This window comes from Manis javanica, chromosome 5 (genome assembly GCF_040802235.1).
Source record: "Manis javanica isolate MJ-LG chromosome 5, MJ_LKY, whole genome shotgun sequence".
NCBI classification, from domain to species: domain Eukaryota; kingdom Metazoa; phylum Chordata; class Mammalia; order Pholidota; family Manidae; genus Manis; species Manis javanica.
Window position 1 is genome coordinate 98,577,994 of NC_133160.1, and position 27,971 is coordinate 98,605,964.

Genomic DNA, 27,971 nt, shown 5'->3' on the forward strand with positions numbered 1-27,971 from the left:
TTAAGAGCTTTGTAACTTAAAAAATTTTTAAATTCAGTTGGAATTTTGGTCATTTGGAGAGAATGAAAGACAAATGTATTTTTAGGTTGCATTAATTGCAACTATGAATCTGTATCAACAGTAAGGAAAGTCATTGAAGTTATAATACCTTTTTATACTTTTTGGTCAGGCCACATTCACTAATTCATTTTTTTCAACATATATTCATTGAGTATCTAAAATGTACAAACATTGTTCTATATTCAGTAATATGTTCAACTATGATTACCTCTCTTGAAAGAAAACTATGCCACTATACCTTGAAGGTCTATAAAGTGCCAGGCATTCTCATGTTCAATACAAATTATTATTTTAATAATGATAATAGTTATCATGAATTGAGACCTTATTTTGTGTAAAATACATTAAGGATATTAATTTTTTAAAACAATTAAAAACTACCAACAAATAAAATCCCACAAGTGAATTCTATGAAACATTTAAATTAAGGTTAATATGGATCCTTCTCAGACTTTTCCAAAATATGTAGTACAGCTTCCAAATTCTTTCTACAAGGCCAAATCACACTGATACCAAAACCAGATGAAGATGCTACAAAAAAATTATAGACCAATATCCCCAATGAACATAGATGCAAAAATTCTCAAAATATATTAACAAACCAATTAGCAAGTTCAAAATACATTAACAGGATCATTTGCCACAACCAAGTGAGATTTATCCCAGGGATGCAAAGGTTGTTCAATATCCACAAATCAATCAAGATTATATACCATATTAACAAAAGGAAGGATAAAAACCATAGGATCATCCCAATAGAGGCTGAAAAAGCATTAGGCAATATTCAACATTCACTCATGATAAACATTCTTAACAAAGTAGAGGGAAAGTATCTCAACATAATAAAGGTCATATATGAGGAAGTCCTAGCCACAGCAATCAGGTAATAAAAAGAATAAAAATTGGTAAGGAATAATTAAAATTGTCACAATTTGCAGATGATAACATATATAAAAAATGTTAAAGACTACCAAAAAATTTAGAATTAATAAGTGAATTCAGTAAAGTCACAGGATACAAAATCAATATACAGAAATCTGTTGCATTTCTATATACATATAACAAACTAGCAGAAAGACAAATTAAGGAAACAATCCCATTTATAACTGCATCAAAAAGAAGAAAATACCTAGGAATAAATTTAAATAAGGAGGTAGAAGACTTGTACTCTGAAAATGATAAGACATTGATGAAAGAAATTGAAGATGATACAAATATATGGAATTCTATGTTCATGGATAGGAAGAATTAATATTGTTAAAATGGCCTTACTACCCAAAGCAATCTATAGATTCAATGCAATTCCTACTACAGTACCAATGACATTTTTCACAGAACTAGAACCAATAATCTTAATATTTGTATGGCACCACACACATAAAACACTAAATAGCCAAAGCAATCTTGAGAAAAAAGAAAAAAGCTGAAACTATTATGCTCCCTGATTATAAACTATACTACAAAGATGCAGTAATTAAAACAGTATGGCACTGGCCATAAAAACCAGACACAGACCAATGGAACAGAATAAAGAACCCAGAAATAAACACATACCTTTAATGGTCAATCAATATATGGCAAATGAGGCAAGAATATACAATGGGGAAAAGACAGTCTTTTCAATAAATGGTGTCAGGAAAACTGGACAGCTACATGCAAAAGAATGAAACTAAATCACTGTCTTATGCCATACACAGAAATAAACTCAAAATGGATTAAAGACATAAGTATAAGACCTGAAACTATAAAACTACTAGAATAAAATGGAGATAACTCTTGAAATTGGCATTAGTAATTTTTCTCTGGTTATGTCTGTCCAGGTAAGGGAAACAAAAGCAAAAATAAGTAAGTGGGACTACATCAACCTAAAAAGCTGCTGCCCAGCAAAGGACACCATCAACAAAATAAAAAGGCAACCTACTGTATGGGACAGTATGTTTCAAATGATAAATCCAATAAAGGGCTAATATCAAAATATGTAAAGACCTCATATCTAAACACACACAACATAAATAATCTGATTAAAAAATGGACAGAGGGCCTGAATAGACATTTTTTTTCTAAAGCATGCAGACAGCCAATAGACATATGAAAAAATGCTCAACATCACTAATAATCAGAGAAATTAAAATCAAAATCACAATGAGATGTTACCTCACACCAGTCAGAATGGTTAGCATTAAAAAATGAAATAACAAGGGCTGGCAAAGGTGGGAGAAAAAGGAATCCTTTTACATGGAAATGTAAATTCGTGCGTCTACCATCAATAGCAACATAGAGGTTTCTCAAAAACTAAAAACAGAAATACCATATGCCTTTGTAGTTTCAATTCTGAGAATTTATCAGAAGAAAACAAAATAACTAATTTGAAAAGATACATGCATTACTATGTTTATCACACCATTATTTACAATAGCCAAGATATGGAAACAACCTAAGTGCTCATTGATGGATGAATGGCTAAAGACTATATGGCATGCACAATGAAATATTACTCAGCCATGAAAATGAGTGAAATCTTGTTATTTGAGACAACCCAGATGGATCTAGAGGGTATACTAAGTGAAACAAGTCAAACAAAGAACAACAGAAGCCATATGATTTCATGTACATGAAGAATCTAAAAACAAAATAAACAGGTAAAACAGAATTAGATTCATAAACAGAGAGAACAGACTAGTGGTTGCCATAGTGGAGTGAATTGGGGTGCTGGGTGAAATAGTTGGAGGGGATATGGAAGTACAAATTTCCAATTATAAAATAAATTATTCACAGGGATGAAATTACAGTATAGGGAATATAATCAATAATATTATAATATCTTGGTATGTTGACAGATGATAACTACACTTAATGTGGTAAACATTTAGTAATGTAAATTATTGTTGAATAACTATGTTATATACCTGAAATCTATTAATATCATGGTATATATCAACTATATTTCAATTTAAAAAAGATAAAAAAATTAAAATCACAACAACTTTGGTAGGTAGAATTATTTTTATTTTATTTCCTAAGAAGGAAACAGACACAGGTATTATGTACTTTGCCCAAAGTTTCAGAGCCAGCAATCTCTAAACTAAGATTTGAACTCAGATAGCTCAGCATCAGAGACCAAGTTCTTATCGACTCTATCTTTTGTTTTTTTTTTATCACTTTGAAGCACAAAAGTGCTTAAATTTATTATATCATTTATTTTAGTCCTGAGATCTTCACAATTATCACAAAAATCCCTTGAGGCAAATATAATCTTCATTTTGCATTTCAGGAAACAAGTTTGTAGGAGAGGTTGAGCAACTTGATTTAAGTCATACATGTCTCCTCACAAATCTACAAAATAGAGCTGCACTCAGGAACTTCAGCACTACATGACTCAGGAAAAGGTTAAGCATATCTTTGGAATAGCAGCAAAACAAAGGTACAGAGAAATAACATATGCATTTAACAAACTGTATTTTTGCTAGTTGATAATCTAAAAAATCAATATAGTTATCAATGAAAAAACCTAGGACTGAATTAGATGCCTTTGTTTCTATTGTCTGGCTTGGTATTTTTATTTCAAATATATATGTGGAGAGTGAAGTGGACCACGATAAGACACTACAATTTCCAGTGCTCAGAGCTTCTAAGAGTTTTAGTCCTACTCTATATATCACATTTTATATTCATAAAAGCTACATGAAGTAGCATTATTTGTGGCAGAAGTTAAGCTGACAAAATTCAATAACTTGCTCAGATTCACAAGACTAGGAAGAAGCAAATATGGAATGTAAACTAAAGGCATTATGACTGTAAAATCCAAGTTATTTCTAAGATATCATCCTGACAACTAGTCTATTCAGAAGAGAGCTACTAGGATAATGAGAAGACTTGAAACCATGCCAAAAGAGGAGCAATTAAAAGAAAGAAATTACCTTGGAGAAGAGAAAACTTAGGCCACTATAAAACTGACTGCCAATATATATTGCTGTATATAAAAGAGATTTTAAAAATTGTATTATTCCAAAGATGCAGGACTAGCACTAAAGGATAGAAGGAAGAGTGACATATCGTGAATTAACCTAAGAATTTTAGTAACAGTCAAAGCTATTACAAGTAATATTTGGGTAGAGACTGGATAACTGTGGTGGTGTGACAGACTGAATAAGCACTAAGTGTAGGAGACATGGCATCTAGAGTGCTTGCCCTCAAGCATGGCTATACTTTGGACTTATCTGGAAATTACAATAACAAAAACATATGCCTGAGTATGACCTTCAATGATTGTGATTTAATTGGAATGGATTGTGAGGCATGGGCATTTAAAAAAATTTCTCAGGTAATTCGTTCTAATGTTTAGTGAAGCTTGACAGGCTATCACTCTTGAGACTTGTTAGGACAATCTTGTGAGAATATTAAACCATGAACTATGAAGTGGGACCATCAACAATGGTAGTTTTGAACACTGGTTGTTAACAAGGCCCCTCTTCCACAGCATAACAGTTAAGAGCACATGTTTAGAATCAGAGAAGCTTGCCTGCTTCATCTATACAGTGAGATACTAGCAACTTTCCCATTATGGAAGGGATTAATATAAGCTCTAGCACAAAATCTATACAATTAGTAGTTATTACTTATGTGATTACTTCCAGTGAGGTAGAAAGAAACATACTGTCCTTTTCCCAAGTTCATGTGCCTACTGTGGGAGTGCTGGGTAGGGGGAATAGTTGTTAGGCTCCTGGATAATTATTTACCTCTTTTTTTCATCTTTCTGTTGCATTTTTTTTTCGCACTCTTCAAGCTTAGTCAATGTGCTATTATTTTTTAAGGGAAAGTGTAAGTTCATCAAGGTGACTAAAAGTGTTAGTATATAGGATTTGAGCTCATAAGCATTCAGTTGTATATCTACAGAAACTCTAGAAATCAATTCTGTTGTGAATTTGAATTTTTAAGTTTGCGCCCATCTGAATCTGACAAACCATATACATGAACTATAAGCATGTTTGAACACTCAACTATCCTTGCTGTTTTAAATCTTTTTGCAACTGCTTGATTTCCCAAGTGTTTCCAAGTTGAACAAACAATCTTCATAAGAATACCAAGGTCTTGATCATTTGTGTATGAGTTCAGATTCTCTTGTAAAGATCACAGCCTCTTTGAGGACTATTAAAAAAATGAATGTCAGAAAACTGGCTCACATAAATGTATTGAGAATATGCATCCCACTTCATTCCAATAAAATATATTTAATTAAAACAAAAATGGTTTTGTTTTTTAAAGAAAGGAATATACCAGTGAATTCACCAAGTCTCTTGAATATGTAAATTTAAGATAATATTTGTACAAAGCATTTCACTTCCATCATGATACTTTTGAATCTTCCTTCCATCTAGGCTATTTTTAATAATTCTGTTTTAATTTTCAGTTGTCTTCATATTTTAATTAAAAATTAAAAAAAAATTCTTTAAACAATTTTCCCAAACCTCTTTTTTACTTACAACATACAACTGTTTTTGTAGCAAGTTCATTTTAGATTTAATTTGTGTCCTATTTTCAGAATTTAGAATCATTTTGAGTATTAGCTCACAGGTTCCTGTTTTATAGACATATGAAATGGAAGAAATGCAGTATTTTAATTAAGGACACATGAGTTTTTATCCAGGTTCTGTTTTCCAATACATTGGTGACCCTAGACAACTTAACCTCTCTCTGCCTCATTTTCCACCTGTAAAGATGAAATGACTTACTACATAAAGCACCATGGCTTTATTTTTGCACATTGACATAAGGGTGAGACATATACTAAGTAGTTAGTGAATAAATTTGAGTTCAATCAGATATCTACAACTAATTATTTGTATGATATGAAATGATTATAATCTCCTTGAGCTTCAATAGCTTCACCTTAAACACAAAGTTTATAATATATATTTTGCATCACAGGATTGCTATGACAATCAAATGCTGTAATATGAGAGATTTGCTTAAAGAAACGAAAGTGCTTTATAAATGTAATTTATTAGTAAATATTGATATTAACTCAATTTATCTGTAAGGCATTTTTGTGTGTCAGGCAGAAGGGAGTTTGCTTAATGCAGAAAGCATAGCACAGGGGAAGAGCTGAGGTATTCCCAGGGAGAGGATGTTCTGTCCTGAGAATACTGACAAGAAATAGTGCTGACAAAACAATCATTTTAAATTGCAAGTTATGTCATTTTATTGCACACAATATTAGCTATCTAAAGTTTTTAAAAGATTTACCTCAAGTAGCTTTTAGTACATTGCAGTTTTATGTATAGTATCCCTTGGCCTCTCACATTGTGAGAAATTGTATTTCTACTCAGCTGACTCCAAATGACGACAAATTCTGAATTACTGACATCTATAGTAGTAAAATTTAGTTGAACAACCATAGCATTTGTCCAGCATAAAAAAGAGTGATAATCGACATTTACGTAGTTTAAAATAGTAGGTATTATTTCTCACTTCCCACTAATAACCTCACCTCTTTCCTCTTTTCCTTTTGGAAAACGATGCCATTTTAAATCAAAATTGTTAATTGTGATCTGCTTACTGTTAAATGCAGGAATATTAAAATAAATATTTTCTCCCCAGAAATACTTCTCAGGGTAAAGTTATAGCTCAATAAAGAAGATATATTCCCATCTTAAAGTTAGCACTAAATATTTTACATGTGGTCTCTTGGCACAAGTGCAACTTATGTAGGAGAAACATTTGTATTTTCTGCAGTGGGCATTTACTACTAAGGTGAACCATTCTATTCAGAACAAGTGGAATATTTTCTTCACAAATATCCAAACCTAACTTTAAACACAGTGTGAAGTTATGGCACACAAAAGAAGTTTATTTTAATTATGTGTCCTTAGTCTTTTTAATTTTTTTAATTTTAATTTATTATGGTAAAAACACCATGAGATTTACTTCTCAAGACAATTTTAAGTGTACTATACACTACTGTTGACCACACATATGATTTATAGCAGATCTCTAGATAAAATATTTTTTATTCTTAATAAGATGTTTTTGACAAAATTTTCAGTTTGTTTTAAGAGGTCATTTAGCCTATTTAGAATAAATGTGATTAGCTGCCTGCTTTATATTAGAATATAGTTCTAGATGTGCAGAAGTCTGGGTGTGCATGTGTGTACATGCATGTGTATATTCAAACCTTACTGAATGCACATAATTCAGAAAAGTAGGCAAGTTGAATGATGAATATTAAAATGAATCTTGCATGTTGAGCCCAGCTTGATGTTAAAGGAGTTTAGGATTAATTAACTGCATGAGTTTTCTTTTTGAAAAAAATGAAACAAACATTTGGTATGTCTTCTGTTAACTCCACTGCGTCAGTGGGCTACTTTGGGACATGCTAAAATTTTGTAGGATAAAATAAAATCTAAGAAGAAGTTAATTACTTTCTTTAACATAATATTCCTGAGTATATACTGATATTTCTTTTTATTGTGTGGTTTTAGTAATAATGCTATTCATTATTTTATCCATAGAAAATGGTGTTAGTATTTGGGGGCTACAGTGATGCTTTTCCCACACAAGAACTTATAGTCAAATAATATTTTGTTCTTAAAATATATAGGTAGCCTGAAATATTGAAAAGTCTCCATAAAGTGACAGAAAATATTTCCAGGCCTTTAGGAGTATATTATGATTGATTATATTAACACACGTGACAGAAAAATGTGTCACCCACAAGGGAGTTTGGTTAGCCCAGGAGGCATAGCATGGGGACAGACAGGAGGTCTTTCCATGGAGCTGATATTCAGTCCCTAGAATACTGCCAGGCAGACTTTTATTTTTTTAATATAATGTCACTTAACATCAAAATCAAATAACTGATTCCTTCTTTTAATTAATATGCTCACTAAATCATTTTGACTATAATTTGGTTTCCTCTGTGCCATCCCCATGGAGAAAAGGTTGAATAGTTTATTTGCTCCCCTAGTATAACAGTTAGCATTCTTACTGTACATGGATAAATTAGAATCCTGAATTTATACATCAGTCTAATGAACTCATTTTTTTGTGAGTCTTCCTGTAAGTGATGGATTTGCTCTGTGAGTACCAAAACAAGTTTATCATTCTGCAGAGTGACAGGTACTTGAACTTCTAAAAAAAATCACTGCCGACTGTGACATTCCCTCAATAATGATAATTAGCAGACACTTATGTAGATCTATGAAGTGAGACACTGTTGAACGTTTTTGACATATACTAACACATTGTATGGTAATACAAAGTCTTTGAGTTAAATATTTTCATTATATATATATATATATATATATATATATATATATATTTTGATACCAAGAATTTTAGTCAGAAAAGTAAAAGGTTGAGGAAGGCATCAGACTCAGGTGTATGGTTCCAGAAACTGTGCCCTGATTTCTATGTGCCAGAGTACTTCTGGAGTACTTGTTAATACAATCATTAAAATTCTCTAAGGCTTAATACCAATCTTTACATTCCTGCTTATTTTATCTTTCTGCCTTGATATTTAATTTTATTTCATAAAGCTGAATAATTTCATAACAAGCTAAATAGGAATTAAGTATTTTTTATAACTTAGTAACATATATGGGTTCTAAGAATCTTATAATATGCTACTTCCAATCAAATAGTGAAATTATTTGAAAACAGAAATACATGAAAAAATTTGGAATCAACCATAACATTTTAAAGGCAATGCAGAAAATTCAACAAAGTATAGAATTTTAAAAAAAGTTTTTAAAATAAAGTACTCACCTACTCTTATTTATACTTATACAGGCTAATAAAGGATATGGGACTTTATGAAATTGAAACCATACATCTGTTTATTAATCACTGCCATTACATGAGAGGGTAGCTCTATGTTAACTTGGCTTTTATTTGTATTTAAGATTAATAAATAAGATGAATATCTGAAAGGATTAATCAGTGAATTTATAATATGTATAAACAACCTTAAAGTAACCCTTACAAACATTTGCTCATGATAAATTCATTTAGTGAATACATATTAAAATTCTTACTGTGGGCCTGCTACTCTATGAGAGGTGCAGAATAAATTATAAAAATCTCCTCTTTTAACCTAATATAAAATATAAAAATACCAGCAACAATAACAATATAACAAAATGGCAAAAATCAAAATATGACTAGAATATGTTAAGTACTACAAGAAGGTATAAGAGAGGAGTTTATTTCTGACTGTACATTTATTTACTGAACACACATTTTTTCTGTGCTCCTCTAAGCCAGAAGGGTACTCTAATTCCACAGTTTGGGAGGACTGGTTATTCAGTAGTGAACATAAAAAAGTGTTTGTGTTCATGCATCTTGTTATGGATTCCAGTGACAGGAGAAAGGTGACAAATACTATAAAAAAATAATGTTAAGGAAGTGCTATGTTCTCATATTAAACAGGATAGTAAGGAAGGAGCAGAGAACTCAATGACATGAGGAAATGGTTCCAACAGGTATTGTTTAGAGTAAAATACTTCAGCTTAAGGTTGAACAGCAGATTAAGAATAGCTAATTACAGTTCTTATAAAGTTCCACTTTTGTGTTTTTATGAAACCTAATTTAAGCAAAATCTTTAAGGATGAGTAGGATTTGAGCAAGGAACAGTACGAAAAGGACATTGCAAGGAGATGGTTTGGCATGAACAAAGGAAGGATATTGTGAAACAAGGGGGCTATTTGGGGAATGGGGTATTTTTAGCTGAAGTGTAAGGTATACATAGAAGAAAGGGGCAGGTGTGACTGAGAAAGAGAGTTAAAATTAGTCATATGTATCAGGACATAAAATTTAAGAGTAGAAGTAGGAAAGGAGATATATATGCAAAAGTCAGGAAATAGAATTGATAAGATTCTATGATCAGCTTGATTTGGTGTCCAAAAATAAAAGATGTCAAATATTTTGAAGTTTGGACCTACGTGAGTTTTGAAAAATTATGTTCTCATTAGTAAGAAAACAAATCTGAAGACCAGAATTGATAGCAACCATTGAGTGACAATATACATTATATTAAAAACTCATAAATTATAATTGAAATTTTGATTATGTATGACTAGTATATATGTATGACCACATCTCTCTATATATAATTTCCATAATTTTAATCAAATTAAATGAACAAATATAATTCAGAAACTTATATATGAACATGTTTGAATTCAATAATGGAAATTAATCTCTAATTTCAAATATTATTAAACATTTAAGAACCTAAGAGTATAGGCACAGGAAATGCTGAATAGGTTACTTGACAACATACTTAATAAACATTGGGCCATATTTATCTTAAAATTACCTAATGCCTAACAGGATTATCTTTATCCCTTGAAGAGGTTCAGTATAGTGACTATGATCATGTGCTCTGGTTAGATTTCCAGAGTTGAATTTTGCCTTATTTTAGTTGTGTGACTTTTGACAAATTATGTTTGCTTCACTGGTGGGGATGAGGATGAGGGTGTGGGAATCCCCCATGACGAAGGTAACTGGTGTGCTCACTCCACAGGATCACTGGGAAAATGTAAGGGGCGAATCTAAAGTGCTCAGCATTATGCCTATAACACATCTAGTTCTCTCTGAATGATTGTTATTACTAATGAGAGATTACACAGATTTATTTGGATTTTTTTTTTAAGTATTCTGCTCTTTTACTTGAAAGTATTTTTTCCGCTTTAACAACAATGGTCTAAAATTGCTAGAGATTTGGGAGAAAAAGCAACATAAACAATTTCTAATACCATTCATGTAATATAGGTTTGCATTACTTTTTTATTTCTTCAAGCTCAATTTTATCACTTTGGAAGACATGTTGAAGAAGATATGTCACTTACATATCTGGAATGTGAGCAATGTTTAGATTGCTATATATTGGAAGTAACCTTTTACACAGCTAGATGACACAATATTAAGACTTTCTTTTATGTTTTCATGCATGCTTAAAACACACTTCTGAATTTTGGAAAACTTAAATGAATGAAACTTTCTCACTTGCCTAATCATTTCTTGACCTTATACACACAAAGTATAAATTAAATGAAATATTAGGAAAATACTTTAACTACAGTTTTGTTATATTTTATAATTCTGTTCAAATTCTGCTGAGTGTATAACACACACACACACACACACACACACATAATAGAAGTGCTCCAATCAAACACCATGGTAACTGTTGTAAACTACCTTTAGGAATCAAAGATCCAAACTATTTAATATAGGGAGGGAAGAATTTCTATTTTTTTCCCTCAAGCCATCTGAATAAATGATAGGACAGATGTGAATTCCAGACCAATTCTCAGACAGATATGAAAAGTTTGGGCAACAACTTAATTTTTCTGTCATATGAGGCAAATTCATGTCAAGGGCAGAAACAGGGCATTGTTAAGGACAAGGGGTTTAAGAAAAATCACAGCCTGAGAGAAAATTATGTGTCATGGAGTCAGAGAAATAAGTAAATCCCTGAAAGAAGTTTTGGTTTTGAAAATCTTACATTCTGAAACACCTGTTCTTCATTCAGGACCACACTTTTTTTTCCCTAGAATATAAACCCAAAAACTCTGCCAAGTTCTGAGGGTTAAGGTTAATATAGGACACATTCTCAGCCCTCAAGGAGCTGACAGTTCCTGCTGAGGAGCCATGAAGATACCCAGTATACTGAGTATCTGATACCCAGGAGAAGATCAATAAATATCTGCTTGCTTACTGACTGTTGATTATCTGAAACCTACAAAGACAGCAGAAAACATTATAGTCCAACCTCAGGACACAGGAAAGGTTTTCTGGCAAATAAGTAAACTGATTTGTGAAGAAAGGAGTAACTTTCAGACTGAAGGAACTTAAGTAAAAGCCTGGAACAGAAAACCTGTAACATTCTGACTAATCCGCCCAGTAATACTATAGTGTTAAGTGTGAGATAAAATAAAGGCCATACACCCTTAGAGACAGAAAGTGTGATAGTATGAAGGGTAGCTGGACTAAAAAAGCTGTTATTTTAGAAATGGTCATTGAAAGTGAACCTTAGAGCTCTGGGATTCTGCCAGCTTTTCTTTCTACGTACACAGTCTAAGATTAAAGTGGGAACATACTTTCTCTTGTAGCCTCAACAGCCACAACCTCCCTCAGTGCACAAAATTAAATTATTGAGAAAAGGAAAAGAAAGACATTTTATTTCTCTTGGCTACAATAATAGTCCTGTCATAGTCTTCCAAAATATGTGACACCTAAAATCATGGAAATGGCTTAAAATGTCAACTAACTCAAACCTTCAAATTTTGGGAAAAAAAACCAGCATAAAACTGTAACCACGATTTTTTAAAAGTACATGTTTTAGGATAGTTTTGGATTCACAGAAAATTTTCAAAGATAGTTTCTACTTAGTTTATGTGATTCAAACTATAATTAAATTCAATCCAGCTTTTTAAATTCTACAGAGTAATTGGAAGCAAGGGAAAAGAACAAAACTGTGATCATGAGCAGCTCTAATACAAACAGCATCCTATACTACAGTATGTCAGGGAACATATGCAGCAATCTTTTCATTTTTCATTAAGCACTGTGAATGGAACCTATCAAGGTTCTGAGGTGAGAAATCCTTGGCATTTAAAAAAGTGGTCAGTGGGACTGAAGGGTAATAGTGACCAAGTCAGAGAGTAATAGGAAATTGACTCAGAGAGGCAGGCAAGTCCCATTCAGAGAGAACTCAGTGTCCCTGTTAGGAATTCAAAGTTTTAGAGATTATTTTTTCCAGTATTGCAGAAGAATAAATACTAAAATAACTTCAAGTTGGTTTTCTTGTATCTAATGATTACCTTCATCTAGGTTTACTTTCAGAATTCAGTGTTATAGTTTCTTCTGCTTCAAACACATTTCCCTACTTTTCAAATGCCCTGTTCCATCTTAAACTTTCCCTCTGCATAGAGATCTACCCTATCACCCACCATTTAGTCTAAAGTAGTTTCCCTCTATTAGTAACTTTCATCAAATTGGTTGTTTTTCTTTGTATCACTTTCCAAGATATATAATTGCACACACACACACACACACACACACACACACACACACACACACACATATATATATACATACACACTTTGTGTGAATGTGGGTATATGTAAAATATATGTGGAAACATATGTACACAAAGTTTTTTTCCAGGCTAAAATATCCACGATGCTATGGATAATGCATTTTTTACTACTATATATCCACTGCCTAGCACAATACCTGATACATTCTAGAGCTTTAATAATGTTATGTATAATACCTGAGTTAATTCCCACCTCATTTAAAATGTACAAGGACAAATATCACAAAAATAAAATTTATAAAGCAAAATGTGGAGACATATTATGGAGACGAAATTAAAACCAATGAGAAAATGTGTGTAGAGAAGAAGTCAAATACACCAAAAATAGATAAAAGGTATTCTATTAGTAGAAATTTAAGTATCCAACTGTGTAGTGCACCTACTAGAACAGGTGCATTAATTATTAGCCAAGAGAGAAACAAATGAATACTCCCCAAATATTTTCTGATTTAATGACAGAACTACACTGTTTTACTATAATAAAATTGATGTTATTAAAAAGATAGTATTAATAAAAATTATTCCCTGTGTGTGTCCTCTCTTGCAAATTGATTTTCTCTTAAATTAATTTATAGTCAGTGAAACACCTCAGCATAAAAAACCATTGGAGCACGACAGGTAATAATATCTTATAATGACAGATTAGGAAGCTCTAAAATAGGAACTACAATGAATTGCATACTTATTAATATTAGATTTTACTTGTGACAAAAATTCCCAATATTGAAAATCTTGTGAAATGCCATCTCATTTAGTAGTTAATAATTTTCTTCTTGTTGAAAGGAAGGATTTCTATGTGGAATTTTAGATGATGGCCATTCAGAATTTAAGGTCATTATTTTTAATAATACTCTTTTATAAATATAAAATTTCAGAACTGCTGATTTTCACCTTCATTTCTGAATCTTTCCTGAGAGCTGTCATTTTTGGTGCAGGTACTGGTTTTCAGAATTATTAATCAGTGTGCGATTTATGAAATATTCCTTAAATGACAAGAAAATTCTCACAGGGCGACCTCTGCACTTTGCCAGGAAACTTAGAAGCTTCTGAAGTGGCAATTGGACACACCCAAACGTGCCCAGGACATGTGCAGGGCAGTCTCTCAAGTCCGTCATGAGGCGTATGTACATAAATGATAAACTTTCCTGGCTCTTCTAGCTCCCGTTTTGTCACTTACTCTCTAGGTAGCCTTGCGCATGTTACTTAACTTCTCTGTGCCTCAGTTACCTCGCCCATAGATTGGAGGTTAATTATAACAGTTGTGATGAGTACATGAGTCAGTAATGAAAAGTACTTAAAACAGTACCTATCATGTAATGAGTATTCAGCAAATGCTAACATGTTTCATGTTTTTAATCATCTGCCTGCCTAACCAAGCCACCATATTTTGACACTTCATGGCTAGAGGGGCCCATTAATGGACAGTCAGTATTAGATGATTACCGGTCAGACAATCGGATTCTCTCACTTGATTGATTTTCTTAGTCCAGAATTCAAAGTCCTACAAAATTGGCCCTAACATGTCTGGCATTGCTCTTATCAGTGACTTGCAAAGTCACAAACTGAGTACCTGGGTGAACTCAGTGCTCTATTTAAATAAAACCTAGATTTTAATCTAGCTTTTACTCACTGTTTTCACCAAACATTCTTAATTTCTGGAAGCCTTCTATTACTCTTTGAATTTCTGTATCAACTGTTATCTTTCTCGAGTAATGAGTACCACATATTGACTTTTAAAATTTAAATATTTGCACATATCTCTCCGTAAGTTATCTCATGACATAAAATAACCTTTTAAAAACTACAGAGTATATCCTACACTTTTGTACATGTACTCAATAAATAAATATGTATTGAGGAGCCATTATTTGTTAGGTAGGAATAAAATTTAAAATACCCTATAACATTTCCTTGGGCTAAAAGCATACCTATTGCCAAAGCACACAATATAATATTTCGCAAACACTCAGCAAATATTTTAATCAATTGATTTATTAAATGTCACAAATAAGTAAAGCTACATGTCGATAAATTATTTTGGATTAACTTCACCAGTGTTTTCAGACAGTATTGCAATAAATATGCTTATTTCTATAAAACTCAAATAACTCAGTCTAATATGTAAAAACGTTTAGTCCTCCTAAGTCATTTTACTATTTATTCATCTTTATGAATTTCTTTGTCTTGAGTGAAATCGATTTTAATTTTTTTCTATGGGCAAGTTCACTAAAAATTTGGACTTAAAAATAATTTAATATTACCCATACTGAAATTTTCTGAGAATATGGGTCAGTGCAAAAGCTGTGATGTTTTGTCAGTTTAAAACTACCTTTAGATTTGACAAGATTTTGGTATTGCATAGATTTTCCTTCTGACTCGTTAATATGCCCCATTTGAAAAATTACCAAATTAAACATTGTGAGATTTGGATTCAAACCCAGGTCTGATAATTCTGTTGCTATGGGCAAATCACCTAGTTTTCTCTCTTGTAAGAGACACACTTTGAATACAACAGTTTATAAGATTAGTCCCCAAAATGTAAAGCTGATTTAATGATATTAACAGAGTTCTAAGCTGAGGACTAAATACCACCCTAAGTTCATTGTAGGAAGGAAGGTATTTGATTGACTAGGGATTTTACTTGTCTATAGACAGAAGTAATCACATAACTTGTTCTGGCTTCATTTAAGCCATTCTTATCCATGAGTAAATATCATTTTTTAAAAAAATTTCACTAGCAAGACAGCCTTCAGAGGGATGTTGACAAATCTCAAACTTCAAGTTGTAAAAATCACATATTGTGGATAAGATTAATTTACAGAAATCCTTAGAGTAGCATTTCTTAGAGTGTTGTCTCTGGTCCCCTCACCAGAACAGCCCAATCTGGAATTAAGTTCCCTAGTGAATCCAATCTGGAATTTGAGAAGCATGGTTCCTGGAGAAATGGTTGCCTCTTAAACAATGGGAGAAAGAATGATTCATGTTACTAAGCTCATCAAAACCTAACCCAGGTGAAAGAAAGAAATCGAATTAATTGTGCAACTATACCTGAAAAAAATAATTCAACAATTTGCTGGAACCTAGGAAAAAGAAACCTAGAACAATACTATTGACAGTGAAGGACTAAAGGGTAGTTGACAAGGTGATTGTAGTTTATTTTGCAATTATATCCCTGCAGTGGAAATGGAGTCATGATTCTTTATAGCACAATGTACTAGCCTTTCAATTCACTCAGATTGACCCATTACTTCTCTTATTGTGACTCGGTTATCACCAAATCCACTTTTAGACATTTCTACAGAGAAGAATATGCTGACAGAGCATGTGAGTACTCTGTTGTCCCTGCTTATAACTGTGGTTCAGAATTGTTGTATATTTTGTGACCATTGATTAATCACCAAAACAATTCTCTGAGAATCTTTACAAATTGGAGGATTTGACTGGGACAATGAGACTCCATTAAGGCATTTTCTCCAAGTGTTGCTTTGGTTTTCCCCTGTAAGTTTAATTTTTGATTAAATACATTTCTAACTGGACATATATCTCAATATCCAGCTCTACTCCACATCCCCAAATATTTTAGAAGAACTTCCCATTTTTTCTCTTACCCTTGCCTTACTAAGGATAAAGGCACAGCTATCAGCAGTGTTCTTTTACTCTACAAAAACCTGTTGTTATTTCCTTTCATACACAGGTAAGGTCAGAACTGTGCATATCTGGTCATTGATCCTTAATGATGGCAAGCAATATAAATACTTTTGGACAAACTATATGTTAACAAGTTCACTTCTGTGTAATTGCTGACTTTACCCTGACTGTCTGACTTTTGGGATTGTGGATTTTACTTCACTTTTAAACACTTTATTTTAGCTTCCTATTTTGCTGATATGATAGTAATTGCCTTGCATTTAGTCCCAGATTACGAGCTCTAGTACGTTCTTGATTGAAGTCCCCTTGTATTCTCAGCTTATGAGACTTTCCCTAATTCTCATTCTCAATGAAAGCATCTTCAGACAGAATCAATATGCTTCACCAAAGGGCCCTAATAAAGCACTACATCTCTTTATCTTTTGGCAATAACTTGATTACAGGCTGACTTGCAAATCTTTTACATTCATTATTGGTTCAACATCAATGGTGATTCATATCATCCATTTTAGGAAAAAGGCTTATTCTTATGTGTTCTATATTGCCTAATTATTCAGGAAAAGGTACACTAAGTGTATGGCTAAAGAGACGTCTAGGCTTCATTCCAGGAAATGCACAAAGAAACTCAATTAATGAAAATGTTTGAGGTTTCAATAAACATCAATTAGAGCATGCTCTTCAGAAGTTTCATTATTCTATTGTGTAACAAATCTATTATTAAGGATGATGTAATTAATAATAGTAAGGATGAAACTTTGGATCACTCTAACCCCCTCAGATTAGAAATAAGTCAACATGCTCTACGTACAGACTAGAGTCTATAAAATATATAAAGCTATTTTCAGGACTGCAGTTACCTCAGGGTTGCAAATTTCTGTCTTAACGGCTGAATAATCCTAGTCAATAAAGATCCAAGACGTTGAAGCATTGGAGAGGCGCTGCCATCATGCGCAATGCCTTTCTCTAGCATTGTCAGTCACCACATTTCTCCATTTGTCATTCTGTAGGACAGCCAGCTCCTCAAGCCAAAGCAATCTCCAGAGCTTGGTTTTCTTACATTACTTTTCTTTAGAGAGGTCCACAGCTACATGGATAATAATAAACTGGAGATCTTGTCTAAAATGAAGATTGCCAGATCCTCCCAAATTGGTAGAACCAAAGTCATTTAAGGTGGAATCCATTGTAACTGCATTGTAACCTTCTTTCAGAGCCATTTTTGGTTTTTTTTGTGTGTGAACACCACAAAGTTTTAAGGAGTCTAGTATTGAATGCCAGAGACATGACAATTCCATTTTCGATAATTGTGTCACTTCAGCCTCTTCACTGAGAACAATCCATATGTTTATGCCATGGTCTATTTCAAGATTTTGCCAAAGGAAAAATTACCTCTTGAGTAGATTTTATCTGCCCGTATAAAATAAATTTTTTGAGGTATAACTGACAAAATAGGGGATGTTAAAATAGAAGAAAAAATAACAAAAAAGTGATAATCATAAAGGACAGAAAAAAGTGAAATTACAGGGAGAGATACAGGCTAACATTTACTCACAAATTTACTAGCTGAAGTTATTTTTGTATTAGGATGAGGCTGGTATTGATGTTAGTAAGTCACTTAGGCAAAGCTGAAATTAGATGAAATTTGCTAATTCTACCTATGGGATATTACTAAGAGATTGTGTGTTACTTTGGGAGTGCCTGCATTAATTCTCATCAGCTCTGCATATCATTTAGAGCAAATATTTAGGCCATTTAAATAATTTTGATTCTTGGTTTAATAAGTTATTCAAAATGTTTCTAACTCATTTAAAGAAGGCAGTTGTTTCTGTGGCAACAGAAGTAATCATTCTATAAATAATAATTATAATTCACCCACTATAAAATGCACCTGAAACAATCTCTCCTCCAATATTTTTAATCATTCTATAATAAGGGAAAATATAGCTATATTTATTTCATACAGTTAAGTATTATCAAATCACAAATGAACAAATATTCATGCAAAATTCAAAAGAATGCCTTCTATTATTTGACCTAATTACTCCCAAGTAACCTCAGTATGGTTTTTACACCAGGTCAGTTTCCTATTAAGAAAAAATGAGGCTGCCCTACTTTGGAGAAGTACAGGACACAGACCTTTATTTTAAACTATAAAAAGACATGTTGATTTTTGTCCCAATTTAAATCCATTCTATTACAAAGCTGAAGAGTGGCATACAAATAAGATCAAATAAAATAAAATTCAGCCTGTCACATTTTTCTTAAATTTCAAGAATGTGTAGTTTTCAAACCTAGGCTAGAGCAAAAATACTACAGAGACTCCATTTGAACATAGATCAGAAGTTTTCTATTCCTTCTGAGTACATCTAGAATTACACACAATTCCAGTGTATTTTCAAGAACACTTACATACATCTGAAGAAAAGGAGTCCTGGCTTACCAGTAATTTTCATATAAAAATAAGCTATAAGAATTTTAGCTTTTTTATTACAAATATATCATGAATCAATGTCAGTTTGAGTATATTTTTCTTCCAACGGGGATATTTTAGCCTTGATTTTAGGATATTTATCAAAGGCAAAGATAAGAGTTAATGTAACTGCTCTTCTAAGTGCTTGGTTTATGTCAACTTAATCTTCACATCACCTCTTAGGAAGTTTTTTTTTTCCATTTTGAGGATTAATAAAATACAACTAGAAAATGATAGAACCAAAATTCAAAGCCTGTCAATTGACTCCAGATTTTATGCTCCTAGCTTCTAGTCTATTTTGCCACTCAAAGGGATAATTTGGACTAATCATACCACAAATGGTTGTTTAATTCCATGTTCCACAATTTAACAGGAACATTGATTGACTACATGACAATTTCTAAAGATGCACAATATAAAGTCTAGCAACCACGCCAACTGAATATTAGAGGAATTGGGAACATCCAGATTTTAAAACAGAAGACTCCAGGAGAAAAATGTTTAAGGTATTCACAAATTTGATACAAAGAATAGTAGAGGAGAGATTAGATTAACTCAAAATATAATATCACTAAAATAAATATTTCAATTTGCTTCCTATAGACTCTCAAAATTCCACCTGGACTTATAAATGGCAAAAAAGGTCAAACTACATTTGCATAACTGTACACTCTCATATTCCACAAATTATTTTATGGAGTTCAAATCCAGTTTATGTTTTCTAACTTGATAAAATCCACCTTACATCCTGAAAAATGTAAGTATTTCTGGCTTTTAGGTCATTCTACAATTTCTGCTCTAGGGTTGGGAGTATTGGTTTTTGTCAGTTAACTTCTAATTGAGCTATCTGCTCAGACCCCAGGATTTATTTTTAATTGAAACATTTAATAGAGCAATGGTAGAATAGGAAGGAAAAAAAAAAAGAAAGAAAACTGACAAGTATCTTCAAGTAATGAAATTAGAATCAGAGTAAATGTTGAATGGTGAGATTGAATTTTAAAGGTTTACTATTCTTGTTTATCAAAGTTAATGGAAGAAAAAGGATGAAACTGGAGTGAACGGAGACCTGATTAGAAAACTAATATTCAGCTGAAATTTTTAAGGCACTTTCATAACTGAAAATTGAAGGTATTTCTCATTTTCTTTTGAGTTTTCATTCTGCTATTGCCATGTTATATATACCTCCAGTTTGCACTCTTTGTTTACTATTGGAAAATGTTTTTTTAGGAACACATAATAGAAAACATAACATATTTGCATTTCTAGAAAAGTTCACTGAATGCCTGATAGAAGAAAATGATAAACTAAAAATGTAAGTAATTAACATAGTTTATTTTTTTGGAATGTATTCACAATAGCTGCACTAAGTTATAAATTGAGATGTATTTTCTATTCATTTATGCAGGTCAAATGCTGCCTCTATATAAGAAGGTTAAAAAAAATAACACACCTTAAAGTGTACTTTAAATGATGCATGCCGGACATTAAACTAAATTTATAGACTAAATAGACCATTTGTTGAAACCAGAGATATAGTTTTCTTTTGTTTAGTTTATAGGCTGGACTTTAATTTCAGTATTTGAGTAAGAAACTGGTTTCTTAAGACAATATTGTTCAATGTTTCAAATTAGGAAAAGGAAAAGTTAGCAGAAAGGAAAACCTAATAGCATTTTATGGTGTAGTCTCATAATGACCTAATCAGCATTTTGCACAAACTTATTGTTTAAATTAGGCATTAGGTTTTGTGCTTGAGAGACTTGAAGAATGCATTCCATTCATTAATGTGAATAAAATCTGTGCTCAGCGACTCTTCTTGAATTCCAACAAGATGTTCTTTAGTGAGGGTACTTTCTACAAGTTAATATTTTATTACATATTTCATTTCACCTTACAAAACTGTTATCTCTAAGACACATATTTAATAAAACAGCAGTGCTGCTTTCGTTAACAAAGACTGCTGAAAGACCTTGATGCACATGTGAGCCAAATTAGTTACTTTAAAAAGTTTGGTCTGCTGGTGAAGGGTACTTCGCTCATTGTCTCCATCCCTCTCTCCCAACCTCCCTTCCTTTTTTCTCTCATAAAAATGCAACATTTTCCCATATTTTAAAAATTCAAACAGAAATAACCAATAAATGACTCTTTCTAAACCACTTAAACCCAAATCGCTAAGCATTCCAATCTCCAGACATTGCCACTTCTTGTAATTTTTCTGCATATACATTCATGTATATGTATACATATTTACATAGAAGGAAACTACATGTACCTCTCTGTATCAAAAATTTTTTCAATATCAGGTAATAGAGACCTACCTCAATTTTCTAACAGCTGTATTCAAAGTTTACTATAAAAAACAACCCCTTCTTAAGAGTCAGCTTTGAGAAACACTCGAATATTGAGATGTACATAGAGATACCCTTTTTCATTTTTAGCAACAAATGATTCATTTATAAAATTAAATCATCTTATTTAGGTTCTGCAAAGTTAACACATATTTATGATATAAAATTCAATACAGTTATAAAACTGTATGCCATGAAACATAATTTTCCTTCAAACTTCTACTTCATAGTCATGGGATCCTTACACAGAGCAACCAGTTATTATAAGGATATTTGTATTTTTATGTATGTGTTTTCTGTCAAAATATGCACACTATTCTGCACTATTCTTTTCTTTAGCATACCTCAATGATAGTTTCATATCAGTATATATAATCCACATGATTTATTCTAAGAATGCAGGCCTTCTACTGTGTGGATGTTAACATATTTACTGAAACATCCTCCTGTGAATGGACATTGACATTGTTTCCAAACTTTCACTATTGCAAACAAACACCACACTAAAAATTCTTCTATATATATTATTTCACAGGTGTGAAACTTCTTAAACTATAAGTTCCTAGAAGTGGAATTGTTGAGTTGAACTGTAGTACATTTTCACTTTTATTAAATTTTCCTCTACAGAAGTTACAACAATTTAAAGTTCCACAAGTATTTCTCATATCCTTGCCAAAAAAGTATCAAATTTTGTAGTATTCAATAATCTGAACTTAAATGATAATTCTCCCTAGAGTTGTCACATATTTTAATTATAAGTGAGGTTGATCAAAACTTTTGACATACTTGATACATTTTTAAATCACAGAAGCTTTTACTCTAAATTTAAGGGTGTCTTATATTGAAATAAGAAGTACTGGCATTTCATCGTCTTGCATTTGCTTGACATGACTTACAACTATCCAGATATTTTTATGATTTGAATAATTAAATGCATATATATATATATATATAACTTTACATGTTTCATAACTGGACTGTATCATGCAAGATGTCTTTGAGGGGGAGTCTTTATCTGTTTTTCTTTTTCCCACTTTCTGATAGCCTTCGCTGTCATCTACCCTTCTTCTACAATAAGTTCCATTTAGAACACCTTCTCTACCCCTCACCAGGTCACTCAAGTGAACAAGCTATATGTATCCTGAATTTGCTTCCCTATTTCTCAAGTATATTCATTCCTTGCTCACTTTTCTCCCCTTCTCTCATACACACACACACACACACAATATACATCATACATGACATATATGATATACATATGTATATATGATTTTTTAATTTGGCATTTTTTTACAATGCCATTTCTTAAGAAGTAATTTTTTAATTGCTACAATGATCAATTAGAACATTTCCAATTAGTATCAGTGCATTTACAATTTAGTTCAACATGTAAGTTTGAGACTAAAACATGTTTTTTGTCCCCTCAAATGACTGGAGAATTTTCCCCAGATTCCTAAAAGAGTTCTTGATGTTAATTTTTTAATACTGGAATGTCAACTGTACATGCAGAAATACTATATTTGCATTTCATCATTTGAGTTCTCTTTTGCAGTTTTTAGTTTTATTTTGATTTTGATAGAGGTGCTGAGGTTAGGGTCTTACTGGCCACTAGCAGTAATTTGTCCTATTTCATTCTGAAGTTTCATGTAACACAGGGTTTTGTGTGTGAATGGATTCTTTTAGTCTTTACTTGTCCTCAGCCATCAGAGATGGGCCACTGCATGCTGCTCACACTGCAGATGTTTTGTGTTTGACATGCCAGTGGTGGTTCAATGTATTTATCATTAGCCTATTGTATTAAGATTTCTTATTGCCAAATCAGGTACAGAAAGCTCCCACAGCTAGTCTGTACAGCTATTTCCACACAAAGAATCTTTGTCTTTCCTGCTCAAGATTTGTAACAAACTTTAAAGAATCATGCCCTGCTGGTTTTAGCAGAGATCAGCATTCCAGGGTCCCTTTAAGCTCCCCTCATAAACCCTTTTTCACCTTCAAAGCATTGCTCACCTCTTCCTCATTTGTTTTGGTACACGGATTTTATTTTACACATATGTGTATATATTTTTTCTTGTTCTGATTCTTTGGCTATGAGGTGAAAGGGACAGATTCTATCTTTATTTCATTTACAATTAGAAATTAAGCAATGAAAAGGTTTTTATTAAATGTAATAGTAAGGATGAAAATACTTTTTGTAATATAAATGTACAAATCATAATATTCTTTCTGTTATTTAATGGATTATGCATTTGGATCACACTGGGGAAGGAGCCCCAAAAGAATGCATTTTTATAAAGAAGTATATTGCTTTACAAATTTATTTTCAGATTGCTATGATTAATCAGCTTATGTTGTATGTATATAAAATTTAACGTTGTTATACTTTATGTAAGAAGCTGAAAATATTTAAATGTTTGTATATATAGGTGTGTTTCCTTTATAAGCAATCTTGAAAATATGTTTTTAACCAAAAAACAGGTGTTTGTTTTAAGAAATAGAAATTTATTCCTTTAAAACAGTGTTTGTTGTTTTCAAGAATACTGGATAATTATTCCACTTAAGATTAAACCTTATTTGAAGAAACCAATAGTAGGATTCTACAATATAAGTTTACTCTACCTATGACAATTTTTCATTCTTCTCAAAATATTTTCTTTCCTCTCCCTGCTCAATCTAGGGTTCCTTTAAAGAAGGGAGAACAACCAGGCAAGTTCCCTGAGCAGGTAAATGAGTCTGGCTGGGGACAGGCCTGCTGACAAGTTCCCAGGACATCCTGCCCAGAAGAGCTGACTGGCTAAAATTTATATTCTAAAAAAGAAAAATCTAATAAATGATCTACATATTGTCTTTTATTTTTTTATCTTTGCTTATGTACATAGCCTGTTTTTTCACACTGATCCTATTATAAAATACATAATCCTTAACCAGAGAGTTGGAGTCAATTTGAGATTTTTTCTCAAATTTTGATGGTATCTTTCAGAGAAGTAAAAAATTCATAGACACCATTTTGAGAATCTGCAAATTAGATATTTTATGAAATGCCTTTCCAATACAGAGGAATTTTATCTCCATACACATACAGCACATAAACTTATAGATAAATGCTCTCAAATTCTCTGAGTTAATAAGTAGACTCTAGTTAAGAAAAACCACTGTATCTCATTTTTATACTTTACTTTCTACTTGCTGTTTCCTTTATTTGCTGGTTTTCATTTCTTATTAAATATTTTCTGATGTTTTAAATTATAGCTATTTTCAAACCCTTTATGATATAAAAATTGTGAGCTACTATATAAACTTAGCCCTTATGTATTATATATTTTAAATAGCTAACTAAAAGGAACTCATAAAAAATAGCTCATTAGTAACTTGAGGTTCCTTATGTAATGATATTCATATTTACAAAGATAAAATAACAAGTTAACCCTATTATCTATGTTATATAAAATTATATGGAGTGACATTTGAGTATGCAAATATGTCAGGTACTTTGCTAAAAGCCTTATGCAGATCATTTCATTCAATTTTCATATTTATGTGCTAACTATATTATGATTACTATGGCCATTCTATAGATGATGCAACTCAGGTTGAGATATACTTGCTCACATGGTAATAACTGTTGAAGTGATATTCAAACTAAGATAGTCTCAATCTAGAGTATATAATGATGCCCTATTGGACCATAAGATCTCTTATATTTAAACAGTAAATTCCAATGTGCAGTTCAAATGTACTGAGATTATTCAATGACTTCACACCAAGAAAAAGAGGAAGAAAAAAATATACTGAACGCTGTTCAGTCATATTGCCAATAAGTGTTAAAGTCATATTTGTATAGTCTTTCTTCAAAAGGCATCCATGTTCTTAATCACTGCAAAATTATTTATTACTGATGCTCCTACTAAGGTGTACACTTTTCATAGTTCAGCCCAGAGGTACTTAGATCTATTCATTTGCATCAATCCCCTCCCCTCTAGTCCCCAAATAGTAACCCATGTAAAATTCTGACTTATTTGTATTTAAGGGGAGAATCTTTCATTTAAATTGCTGGCACAAAATTTTCTTTCACATTAGTTTCAGATTTTTTAAACTCTTAAATTTTTTCTTTTTTTTCAAATGCTAAGGGTTTATCATAGTTTTATCAAACAACTATCTCATAGATTCAAACTTAATACTAACATATTAATATGATAATGTAGCAATATACTGGTTAATTCTCCCAAATTAATCAATCCATCCCTTCATATGTTTTGTGACATCACTTCCCACTTTGCATTATTCTTTGGCCACTTCTTTAATGTACTTCTCATTATCTTCTTTCAGTTACTCCTTTTCTTTCATTTTCATTCATTGTAGAGATTTTGTTCTGCTCATATTTTTGTCTGTCACTTTACAAATTATTTCCACTTTAATTATCCAGACCATACACTATCTCCGTTTTGCTCTGTGTTTGCAGTAGCAGTGCTTGAGCTTGGAATATTAGGTACTCAGATTCTGCCAAAACAATGATCTGTATGCCTGGCTCCTTCCAATCTCATTTTAAACTTTTCTCTGAGTATACAGTGGAGCACAGTTTACTTAATGTCACACAAATTAAAGTATCAGGATTATGATTTTAACCAAACTCTGACTAAAAAACCTGCACATAAATACTTGAAATTCAAACTAATTCATGTGCAGTTATAGCCACAAAGCACTCACATGTCAATAGCAGAGAGAAATAGGGTACAGACTTTTTGTTTTCTATTGTGGGTTACTGCCAGTATTTAGTTAAAAAGTTGTTAACTATGTCAGAAAATATTTTTAAAACTGAGTGTTTTACCTACCCTTTGACATTCAGTAATAAAATAACCTTTCTCTTTATTCATAAGTAAAATAAAAACACATAGGTATATGTATATCCATCATGATTACACCTGAATTTTAATTTACGGCTTTACATTTTAAATATATTTCACATTTCAAATACATTTTTTTCATATCTCTTCAATATAAAATCCTACCACAATAGCATTTTAAGTCTTTTTGTGAGAAGAACTTCTAAGGGCATTGTTATTTTTACTAACAGAATTAAGAAATTTTGTATGTGATTTAAACTGTCTATTTTGACATAAAAATTATTCCCAAATAGGAACTCAATGAATCACTCTACAGATACTTGAAATCTTCTTTTCTAATATTTATGTTACACATTTTCATTCTTAATCCCTGTGACTCAACATCAAGTCTATCATTAAGTTTGTTTTCTCCTATAGTCTCTCCATATATTCTCTAATTGACATAATTAATTTATTGTTTAAAAAAAAAGTTGAAAAGAGGGGATAGGAGCTTGGAAAAATAATAGTCTTTATATTTAATGTCTAAATTATTTTATCATAGATGAGACACATTTAAAGGGGAAAATATTGTGTCTAGGGAATATGACTGCTACTAATTTCCAGACTTACACTTGACCCTACAGATTTTCCCAATTATTGATATTTTTGGCTTATGTGATATGAATGACTGTCTTCATAGATAAAAATTATGTAACCAACACTACTTAAATTTAAATAAAGTTGAAAGTTGTTAGTCATAGTAGCCACATTTTGAATGTTCAATAATTGCATGTGACTACTGGCTACTCATGGACAGTACACACACAAAATATTTCGATTATCATATAAAGTCTATTGGGCAAGTCTAAGGAGAAAATGAAAAAGCCTTTTGTTTTTTGCTATATAGTCACAGACTTATTTAAGAATGACCATTAAAACATGGGCAACATCTCTTTGCTTCCTAGAGTGTACTTACAATTTTGTTTTGTCTCCTTTTGTTGGACTTCTGCATGCTTTTGTACAAAACTATCATTCCATAAATGTATGCAAGCAGCAACAGTAGATAAATCTAAACTGATGTGAGTAAATTTTAAGCAATGCTAATTGACAATGTTTTAGCTAATTTGTTTTTTATGTCAGGGAAGGTTTTTGTTTGCTTTTTTTCTAACATTTGGTTCAAAAATTATTTTCAGGAACACCTCAGTGAAAGCACTCTGACAACAATCAAACTTTGTTTGACCAAAATCTGAAGTGGCTCCATTTCAGGCTTCTTCCAAATATGAAAAGTGTCTGGAAAGAATTTTAGTTATTAAAAGATAGCTTATCATCAATTTTGTACAGGTAATAATTCTTTAGTTTTTGAAAGGATAACTTTATTATTATTTATAAAGCAAGATAAATCCGATTGAATTAAGAGAAAATCCTTAAAAAAAGAAAGAAAACATAGCAGAGATACTAGTCATGTCTACAACTGCTAAATAGGGACTCCTAGACATAGTGGGTAGCTCTGACACCTCTCAGACTTACATATA

The 27,971-nt window shown here is 31.9% G+C and overlaps 1 protein-coding gene and 1 long non-coding RNA gene across 9 annotated transcripts in view; one reads left to right on the forward strand and one right to left on the reverse strand.

Annotated features, from left to right (window-relative positions):
• Window positions 1-26,529, forward strand: part of LOC140849590 (uncharacterized) — a 101,084-nt gene extending 74,555 nt beyond the window's left edge. For 2 of the 4 annotated variants that reach the window (XR_012131656.1, XR_012131659.1), the window contains one exon: window positions 19,651-26,529. This is a non-coding gene — a long non-coding RNA (uncharacterized lncRNA). The remainder of the gene's footprint in view (window positions 1-19,650) is intronic. The other 2 variants (XR_012131657.1, XR_012131658.1) reach the window with 2 other exon arrangements.
• Window positions 1-27,971, reverse strand: part of CCSER1 (coiled-coil serine rich protein 1) — a 1,413,823-nt gene that overhangs the window by 307,119 nt on the left and 1,078,733 nt on the right. The gene's annotated exons all lie outside the window — the stretch shown is intronic.